The sequence below is a fragment of the Budorcas taxicolor genome, chromosome X (genome assembly GCF_023091745.1).
Source record: "Budorcas taxicolor isolate Tak-1 chromosome X, Takin1.1, whole genome shotgun sequence".
In the NCBI taxonomy this organism is placed as follows: Eukaryota; Metazoa; Chordata; class Mammalia; order Artiodactyla; family Bovidae; genus Budorcas; species Budorcas taxicolor.
Window position 1 is genome coordinate 38,075,930 of NC_068935.1, and position 1,113 is coordinate 38,077,042.

The following is a 1,113-nucleotide window of genomic DNA, read 5'->3' on the forward strand; positions in this document are numbered from 1 at the left end:
AGACAAAGGTACAGGTCAACAAGATGGCTAGAGACGGTGATCAGTGTTGTGAAGGAAATAAGCAGGGGTGAATGAGCCTCAGTGTCCTCATTTGTAAAACGGGGCCAGTGTTAACATCTACCTCTCTGGATCATTGTAAATGCTTGATTCATGGAAAGTCTTCAACAAATATGGACTTTCATGATTATTTCTCCTTCCTTCTTCCATGGAAATAAGGCAAGAAAGTGGCTTCCTGGGGACTTCCCTGGTGGTCCAGTGGCTAAGACTCTGCATTCCTAATGCAGAGGGCCCAGGTTTGACCCCTGGTCAGGGTACTAGATCTCACAAGCCACAACTAAAAAACCCTGAATGCCACAATGAAGCTCGAAGACCCTGAATGCTACAACTAAGACCCAGCACAGCCAAATAAATAAATAAATCAAAGAAAGTGGCTTCCTTGTGTGCTTTGTAAGAGTGGAAAAAAGAGAGAACTACATGAGGAAAGAGGCCTCTTTCCTAAGCAGATATGAGGTAAGCAGGTCCATGCCACCTGATTATTTTGCTGATCAATACTTGGGAGCCAGGAATTTGAAATATTACAAACAAAAAAGAACTTGTCATTACACCAGTCATTACACTTGTCATTACACCATTTCAGTGCACCCCTCACACATGAAGATATCCACTGAAAAGCCAGCCTCAGGTGAATGGTTCTGGCCTTAGGATCTCCCTTCCTCTCTCCCTCCTAGTCACTGCCCAGGGTGACCTGATCCAGGGATGGAGCTGGGTCTGGATGATGGAACCCAGCAAGCCTCTGCTCCTCTTCCTCCCACCTCCCCCACCCAAATGCAGCCGCTTCCCCAGCAGCCACTCCCCATCCCAGTGCTGATCCCAACAGCAGGGTCTCCAGCCTGGTTCCTCCTCTCCAACGTCTTCCTGGCACCTGAGTCAACATGAAACTCACGGACAGAGCACACTTCCACCTAGATGCAGCAGACATTAGCAAATGGGGCTGGAGTCCCATTTTTCTTTCTAAGCCATCATACAAGAAACTATTTCAAGGACCCATTCTGTGCTAGGAGTGCCTCCCACCCCCTTCAATAACTCACTCAGACATCACCCTAATAGCTCTGT

The 1,113-nt window shown here is 47.6% G+C and overlaps 1 non-coding gene across 1 annotated transcript; it reads left to right on the top strand.

Annotated features, from left to right (window-relative positions):
- Window positions 1-241: 241 nt before the first annotated feature.
- TRNAR-CCU (transfer RNA arginine (anticodon CCU)) lies at window positions 242-314 on the top strand. The gene has a single exon. It is a non-coding gene; the product is annotated as a tRNA-Arg (tRNA).
- Window positions 315-1,113: the final 799 nt, after the last annotated feature.